This window comes from Aquarana catesbeiana, linkage group LG03, assembly GCF_042186555.1.
Source record: "Aquarana catesbeiana isolate 2022-GZ linkage group LG03, ASM4218655v1, whole genome shotgun sequence".
Taxonomy (NCBI): Eukaryota; Metazoa; Chordata; class Amphibia; order Anura; family Ranidae; genus Aquarana; species Aquarana catesbeiana.
This window is the reverse complement of record NC_133326.1, coordinates 401,944,539-401,953,129: the sequence shown is the minus strand read 5'-3', so window position 1 is coordinate 401,953,129 and position 8,591 is coordinate 401,944,539. Positions and strand designations below refer to the sequence as shown.

Sequence of the window (8,591 nt, the reverse complement as noted above, 5' to 3'; positions counted from 1 at the left end):
ACATGCATGACATTTTGGGGTTTGTTTTTAATAGGGATGAGATTTGCGTTCGAGTTGAACCCATGTTCGACTCGAACATCGGTTGTTCGATCGTTCGCCGAATTGCGAATGATATGGGCCGTTCGTGCCAAATTCATGTGGCGTGTCACGGCCCATAATTCACTGCGGCATTGCAGTGCATTGCTGGCTGATGATTGGCCAAGCATGCACTATGACCCGCATGCTTGGCCAATCACAGCGCCATCAGTAGAGAGAGCTGTAACTGGCCAAAGCCAGGGTGGCTTTGGCCAATTATGACTTAGGGGGTTTAGAACACGCCCCACAATATATAAGGCCGCCTGCACGGCGGCCCTGTGTAGTGTGTTCCAGCATGCTTAGAGAGAGAGAGAGAGAGAGAGAGTGTCATTTCATTTGAGATAGCTAGATTAGGCAGGACAGTCAGTGAGTTAGCTGCATTTACAGTGTATTGTGTATATATATGCATCCCAGGTGTTGTATATATATATATATATATATATATATATATATATATATATATACTGTATTCAGTTTAGCTAGATCCGTTCCTGTTATCTTCCTACTGACAGGCAGGCTTGTCTTGTTACAGTATTTACAGCTACCTGAAGAAAATTGCTGGTGTTCTTTTTTTTTTTATATATATATATAACATTTGTTTAATTAAAATGCAGAATTCCTGTTTTATTGTGATTACATAAGAAAAATGACCAGACTAACCGAAGGCTCATCTGTACTTAATAAATACATTGATTTTCTTTGTATAAAAACACCAGTGTTCGGTTATCTTGAATAGTGTTTGGCATTAAAATTAGGTGTAGGCAGTAGTAAAAGTTGTAAGTCGCTCCCAATCCTACATTGTCCCGCAATGAGTCGTATTTAGTAATATAGAAGTGATGAGCAGCAGTGATGTGATCCTTAAATAAGTGTAGAAGATTGTCCGAGAATAGTGGACTCCTCACTGGATGGTTTCACCAAAGGAAGATACCACTCTTCTGATATCCCAGCTGATTTCCTGTCCTCGGTGTTGAAGGGTGGTTTGAGGTAACCTCTGAAATAAAGTGGAACCAGCTCATGGAATGTGGATAAGCAGTCCCTCTGCTCTTTGGCACAGGTGTAAGTGAACCACTTCAGGCCAGCTGCCACATGAGTGATCTCATCAGTGTAAATGACTTCCAGTACCCGGGCTGAGCTTTCATCTCCCTGAGCTGAGAATCGCTGTAATGTCTGCGGGTGGACATGCAGACCTCTGGCTTCATGGACCATATGTACAATAGCCAGACGTCCAAGGAGGTCATGAGCCGTGTCTGAAGCAGACTGCCACAATCCATTGTGGACAGGAAGATCACCAAATGTACTCCCCAGCTCTGTAAGGCGCTACTGTAGAATGCTTCATCTCCGGCCACCTTTACAAAGTCTGAGAAGAACTCTGTTGGAATTTTCTCTCCAGATTGCAGTTGGAAGTGAGCAAAACGTGCGATATTGTCCCAGGACAGGTCTATGGCCCACTGTTCAATGTTTGCTAGAGAGTGCAGCAATGCAATCTTACTGGCCAATGTTCCTCCTTTTCCTCTCTTGATCCTGCCAGGTTGTACTATGGTGAGGTTTTCTTTTCTCTTTGGTTGGGCTGGTGGTTGTGTCTGACCGATGTCTGCAATCTTTCCTGTGTTTCATAATTCCTGTGCTTGCTGAGTGAGCTTTGCCTTCTCTTCCGGATCTGCAGTACAAAGGATTCTACAGGCCCAATAAGTCAAGGAACATTCGTCTTCTACCCCTTTAGCACTTTCTCCAGATTCCGTACTACCTGATCGTTCACATCGTTATCGTTCTTCCAAGGAGTAAGGGACAATGCATTTGGAGTCTTGATATATACCTTCCCTTCACAGACCTTCACTTCATATACTTGATTCTGTAATCCAGAAGAGGAGGATCCTTCACCCAAGCAGAACTCAAAGTAATGCCAGGGGCAGGTTACTGCTAAGCGACCATTACACAGTTCTTCGATGTCCCCCTGCTCCAACGGTCCTCCTTCGTGTGGGCATGCAGAGTCCATGGCACAGAATTTCCCATCTGCCTGAATTAGAACCAGATGCTCCCCATCCTCGCAATATAATTTAGTACACGGAGCCCGGAACTTCTCCTTCTCCCCCACACACCGCCAGCCGCTGTTCTCCACCACTTCCTTCAGAGCGCTCACCAACTCCTCCGGGAACCACTCCATCCCCCCTCACGCTCCGCTAACAGGGGGCACCAGGGCGGCAGGAGGAACTACTACAGACCGAGGCTGAGGCCTGCTCGCTGGTGTTCTTTTGATCCTATTAGTACCACAGTCAGGCAGCTAGACTATTTAGAGTTAGTGTAGTGTGCCCTCCTCACAGTGTTCAGTTAAAGCTACAAGTTAGTTTAGTGTGACCTCTGCACAGTGTTCAGCTAAAGCTACAAGTTAGTGTAGTGTGTCCTCCTCACAGTGTTCAGCTAAAACTACAAGTTAGTGTAGTGCGACCTCTGAACAGTGTTCAGCTAAAGCTACAAGTTAGTGTAGTGCGTCCTCCTCACAGTGTTCAGCTAAAACTACAAGTTAGTGTAGTGCAACCTCTGCAAAGTGTTCAGCTAAAGCTACAAGTTAGTGTAGTGTGTCCTCTTCACAGTGTTCAGCTAAAACTACAAGTTAGTGTAGTGTGACCTCTGCACAGTGTTCAGCTAAAGCTACAAGTTAGTTTAGTGTGACCTCTGCACAGTGTTCAGCTAAAGCTACAAGTTAGGGTAGTGCATCCTCCTCACAGTGTTCAGCTAAAGCTACAAGTTAGTGTAGTGCGACCTCTGCACAGTGTTCAGCCAAAGCTACAAGTTAGTGTAGTGCGTCCTCTGAACAGTGTTCAGCTAAAACTACAAGTTAGTATAGTGCGACCTCTGCACAGTGTTCAGCTAAAGCTACAAGTTAGTGTAGTGCGTCTTCCTCACAGTGTTCAGCTAAAACTACAAGTTAGTGTAGTGCGTCCTCTGAACAGTGTTCAGCTAAAACTACAAGTTAGTGTAGTGCGACCTCTGCACAGTGTTCAGCTAAAGCTACAAGTTAGTGTAGTGTGTCCTCTGAACTGTGTTCAGCTAAAGCTACAAGTTAGTGTAGCGCGTCCTCCTCACAATTTTCAGCTAAAGCTACAAGTTAGTGTAGTGCGTCTTCCTCACAGTGTTCAGCTAAAACTACAAGTTAGTGTAGTGCGTCCTCTGAACAGTGTTCAGCTAAAACTACAAGTTAGTGTAGTGCGACCTCTGCACAGTGTTCAGCTAAAGCTACAAGTTAGTGTAGTGTGTCCTCTGAACTGTGTTCAGCTAAAGCTACAAGTTAGTGTAGCGCGTCCTCCTCACAATTTTCAGCTAAAGCTACAAGTTAGTTTAGTGTGACCTCTGCACAGTGTTCAGCTAAAGCTACAAGTTAGGGTAGTGTGTCCTCCTCACAGTGTTCAGCTAAAGCTACAAGTTAGTTTAGTGTGACCTCTGCACAGTGTTCAGCTAAAGCTACAAGTTAGGGTAGTGCGTCCTCCTCACAGTGTTCAGCTAAAGCTACAAGTTGGTATAGTGTGTCCTCCTCACAGTGTTCAGTTAAAGCTACAAGTTAGTGTAGTGTGACCTCTGCACAGTGTTCAGCTAAAGCTACAAGTTAGTGTAATGCGTCATCCTCACATTGTTCAGCTAAAACTACAAGTTAGTGTAGTGCGACCTCTGCACAGTGTTCAGCTAAAGCTACAAGTTAGTGTAGTGCGTCCTCTGAACAGTGTTCAGCTAAAACTACAAGTTAGTGTAGTGTGACCTCTGCACAGTGTTCAGCTAAAGCTACAAGTTAGTGTAGTGCGTCCTCTGAACAGTGTTCAGCTAAAACTACAAGTTAGTGTAGTGCGACCTCTGCACAGTGTTCAGCTAAAGCTACAAGTTAGTGTAGTGCATCCTTTGAACAGTGTTCAGCTAAAACTACAAGTTAGTGTAGAGCGAGCTCTGCACAGTGTTCAGCTAAAGCTACAAGTTAGTGTAGTGCGACCTCTGAACAGTGTTCAGCTAAAGCTACAAGTTAGTGTGGTGTGTCCTCCTCACAGTGTTCAGCTAAAACTACAAGTTAGTGTAGTGCGAGCTCTGCACAGTGTTCAGCTAAAGCTACCTGTAGAAGGTTGGTGGTGTTCTCACACTACAGGCAGGCAGTTGATTTTGCTAGCTGTAGTATCAGTATATATATATATATATATATATATATATATATATATATATATCCCAGCTTAGTGCAGCTACAGGCCATTAGTATGTCTGGAAGGCCAACAAGGAGAGGCAGACAGTCACAAGCCAATAAAAGAGGGCAAGCAGGCTCTGTGTCTAGAAGCAAAAGTGCTGGTCGTGGAGACAGTGCATCCTCATCATTTTCGGCAGCTGGCCGCATTGAGCCGCAACATGCGGAAGACTTGGTCGAGTGGATGACCAAGCTGTCCTCATCCTCCTCATCCTCTCTCACCCATGCTCAGGGTACTTTGTCTGGCAAAGCAGCTGCCAACGGAGCCTCTTCCCTCGGCTCAATGGCATCAGTAACTCCTAGCCCCACCATGTTCTCCTGAGGAGTCCCTCGAACTGTTTGACCACAGTGTTGGGTACATGCTCCAGGAGTATACCCAGCGTTTAGAAAGCTCTGATGATGATACTGAGCTAGATGAAGGCAGTAACGTGAGCACGGACAGAGGGGGTGCCCAAGAAGGACAGCAATCTGGCAGTCATGCTCTCCCTGCTGCAGCATACTGCCAGGTTTGCTCCAGTGATGAGGAGGGAGGGGATGATGAGGTCACTGACTCAACATGGGTGCCTGATAGGAGAGAGGAGGAGGAGGCACATCACAAATGAGGCAGGATGCCCTCCAGGGGCCAGCCTAAGGGCAGCACACTGACTGCATCACACCCCAAAGCTCTACATGTGCAGGGCGCTGCTGTCTCTGCACGTTATTCCAAAAGTTCTTTGGTGTGGGCCTTTTTTGAGACAAGTGCATCAGATTGCACCGCTGCTATTTGCAACATATATCTCAAGCGTATCTCGTGTGGCCAAAACATCTCCCGCTTGGGCACCACATGCTTGACCAGACATATGTTGACCTGCCATGCAGTTCATTGGCAAGCGTATCTAAAAGACCCACACCAAAGAACAACGAGGACCTCTCCTTGCTCCTCATCAGCTGAGATCTCCAACCCCACTATACCTCTGAGACCTGCACTGAGAGAAATGAAGGTGTAGAATTAGGTGTGTCACAGCCAAGTACTTGTGGGCAATCTGCTTTCGGTACACCGACATCAGATTGTACCAGGCAAATTTCCCTGCCCAAGCTGCTGCACCGCCGAAAGAAATTCGCTCCCAGCCATCCACATGCCCAGCGGTTGCATGCTAGCTTGGCAAAATTGCTAGCACTGCTGCCTTTTCAGTTGGTAGACTCTGCCCCCTTCCGTGAGTTTGTGGAATGTGCGGTTCCTCAGTGGCAGGTACCCAAACGCCACTTTTTCTCACGGAAGGTGATTCCGGCTCTCTACCGGCATGTGGAAGGCAATGTCTTGGCCTTGCTGGACAGGGGGGTCAGTGGTAAGGTGCATATTACCACGGACTCATGGTCCAGCAGGCATGGACAGGGACGTTACCTAAGTTTCACCGCACATTGGGTGACTCTGCTGGCAGCTGGGAAGGATGCAGGACAAGGTGCAGTAGTGTTGAAGGTTGTTCCACCACCACACCTCCAAAATGCCACTACTAATGATTGTGACACACCTCTCTCCTCCACCCCCTCCTCTTCTTCTTCCTCCATGGCCTTTTCCTGGGCTTTGTCCTCAGAACCAGCGGTGCTCCGTAGCCGTTCAAGGGGCTAGATGCCATGCGTGCTTGAGCTGGTGTGCTTGGGGGACAGGAGCCACACTAGGGCAGAGGTTCTGTCAGCTCTGCAGGGGCAGGCTCAGAGGTGGTTGACGCCACGCCAACTTAAGGCAGGAATGGTGGTTTGCGACAATGGCACCAACCTCCTCTCTGCCCCCCGACAGGGACAAATGACCCAGGGCACTTAAGGCAGAACAGAGGCAGGAAGAGGAGGACTTCCTTAGCTCTCAAGGCCCCCTTTATCCATACAGGGTTCCTGCGTGCCCGCCGATCACACAGGAAGAGGACGAGGACAAGGAGGAGGAGGATTGTGTCAGTATGGAGGTAGAGCCTGGCACTCAGCATCAGCAGCAGTCTTTATGGGATCAGTCCCAAGAAAGACATGAACTTGTACGTGGGTGGGAGGAGGTGGCTGCGGACCATGTCGTCTTTAGTGACCCAGAGGACTCCGGACTGAATGCCTCAGCAAACCTACGCTGCATGGCCTCCCTGATCCTACAAAGCCTGCGTAAGGATCCTCGTATTCGTGGTATCAAGGAGAAGGACCAATACTGGCTGGCAACCCTCCTTGATCCACGTTACAAGGGTAAGGTTGCGGACCTTATCTTGCCATCGCAGAGGGAGCAGAGGATGAAACATCTTCGGGAGGCCTTGCAGAAAGGTCTGTGCAACGCGTTCCCAGAGACTGGGAGGTTACAAACTCCTGTTTCTGAACGTGTTGCTGAGGCTTCAGTCAGTCAAAGAAGGAGCGGTGGAGAAGGTGGCCGTCTGACCAATGCGTTCAGACAATTTTTTGGTCCACAGCCCCAAGGTATGATCGGTTCCAGCAACCATCGCCAGCGTCTGTTTTACATGGTGCAGGAATACCTAGGGCAAGATCTGACTTGGACACCTTTCCCACTAAAAATCCTCTGGGTTACTGGGTCTTGAGGATGGATCACTGGCCAGAGCTTGCACAATATGCAAATGAGCTACTGGCCTGTCCTGCATCCAGCATTCTTTCGTTGCTGCTGGAGGCTTTGTAACCGATCACAGGGTGCGTCTGTCCACCGACTCGGTCGATCGACTGACCTTCATAAAAATGAATCAGTCTTGGACCACCACCAGCTAACAAGCACCTGATGCTGATGTAACCGAATAATTTTTTTTAAAATCTCAGATCCCTTCAAAGACTGCCTATGCTGATGCTGAGTGACTATCCTGAGTAATTATCCTCTTCCTCCTCAATGATCACGCTGATAACTTGTAAGAACATTTTTGGTTCTGGGCACCACCACCAGTACCTAAGGCCCAATTTTTCAGCCCCTGTTTAACAGGGGCATGTAATTACAATTTTTGATGCAATACTTTGCAGCAGGGCTCGTTTCTGCGTTCCAACTAGAGTATCTGTGAGGGGTTGCAGTGTTGTGGCACCAGCACCAGTGCCTAAGGCCCAATTTTTCAGCCCCTGTTCAACAGGGGCATGTAATTACAATTCTTGATCTAATATTTCACAGCAGGGCCCGTTTCTGCACCCACCAAGAGCGAGTGAGGACTTACAGTGTTGTGGCACTAGCACCACCACCACCAAAGGCCCAATTTTTCTGCCCCTGTTCAACAGGGGCACGTAATTACAATTCTTGATCTAATATTTCACAGCAGGGCCCTGTGAGGGCTTATAGTGTTGTGGCCACAACAACACCTAAGGCCCAAATTTCTGCTGAGTATATAGGGCAGGCCCCTACTTTCAAACATCCAACTTACAAATGACTCCTACTTGCAAACGGTAGGAGATAACAGGAAGTGAGATGAAATCTACCCCTAGGAAGGGAAATTCTCTCCTGTAAGAGTTGATATGGGAAAAACGTTTCTCCTTTCCACTGATGCTTTATCACCAATCCTTGTTTCACAAAAAAAAACAAATTTTCAAAAAACATTTGTCATTGGGACAAAAAGTGAGGTGAAATCTTCTGAAGAGGAGCACAGACAGCAAAACAAATGTCACAGGGGTGATAACCCTTCCCTATGTTTTCCAAGAAGCTTAAAATAGATTTTTTGGCTGGAGCTAAACACGTTAAAAATGTACCAGTTCAAAATTACAAACAGATTCTACTTAACAACAAACCTACAGTCCCTGTCTTGTTTGCACCGCCTGTATACTGCTGTTCAGAGTATATAAGGCCTGGTGGCCCCACGCTTTTCCTTTTTTTAATTTAGGTGCGGGGTTCCCCTTAATATCCATACAAGACCCAAAGGGCCTGGTAATGGACTGGGGAGTACCCATGCTGTTTGTCTCACTGATTTTCATCCATATTGCCAGGACCCGACATTACATTAAAGCCGCAAGCAGTTTTAAATGACTTTTTTTCCTTTAAAAATGACATTTTTTACAGGGACTGTTCTAAGCACAGGAAACATGCGCCACTTTACAGGCATACTAATAGACACCCCCAGGTACGATATTTAAAGGAATATTTCACTTTTTTTTTAACTTTAAGCATCATTAAAATCACTGCTCCCGAAAAAGCCGTTTTTAAAAGTTTTTTTTGCATTGATACATGTCCCCTGGGGCAGGACCCGGGTCTCCAAACCCTTTTTATACCATGCTAATTCACCTTTAAAATGAGCACTTTTGATTTCGAACGTTCGAGTCCCATAGACATCAATGGGGTTCTAACGTTCGTGCACATTTTCGGTCCATTCTCAGGTTCTGG

General features: G+C 47.0%; 1 pseudogene; it reads right to left on the bottom strand.

The window, feature by feature from the left end:
* Positions 1–698: 698 nt before the first annotated feature.
* Positions 699–2,306, bottom strand: LOC141134573 (uncharacterized protein HI_0077-like; annotated as a pseudogene).
* Positions 2,307–8,591: the final 6,285 nt, after the last annotated feature.